We start from the raw sequence: 627 nt of genomic DNA on the forward strand, positions 1-627 counted from the left end.
CTTAAGAGGAAACCAGATAACTATTTTACGAAACAATGTTGAGGGCTATATTCCCTTTGAGAACTGGAGATCCGATCTCGAGGAGATAATGTATAACTCGGATGGTAGCAGAGTAGTCATGAGGGTAGTGTATGACTGATTAGTGAGTGGAAACACTTACATATAAGCAACGTAAGCGGCATCATAATTCTGCTAGAAATCACGAAAGCTTTATTATATTCTTATTATTAAATTACTTTGCAAGCAACTGTTAATTTAAAGGCATCACTGGGAATCTGGGGTGGTGCGGATTTCTGGTGGAGTATTCGTTTACGGGATTGTAGATTATTAAGAGAACGGTGATTCCGTTCTTTTTTTCCTAACTGCCGTAGAAAACGGCCCGGAAGATACGACTTCGAGCGTTCCGGCGCACTATCTTCTACAATGAGTTCGATTGGAGCGCCCCAGCCTTGTGCGCGCCGCATCTTCCGGGCAGTTTTTTTTTTACGGGAATTAGGAAGAAATGGACGGAATCACACCTCTCTCCATAATCTAGTATCCCGTATAAGAATACTCCATCTGAAATCCGTACCACCTCAGATTCGTGGGGTGATGCCTTTAATGTTTTGTGTTGTGGTCAGATGATGG

This window comes from Necator americanus, chromosome V, assembly GCF_031761385.1.
Source record: "Necator americanus strain Aroian chromosome V, whole genome shotgun sequence".
NCBI lineage: Eukaryota > Metazoa > Nematoda > Chromadorea > Rhabditida > Ancylostomatidae > Necator > Necator americanus.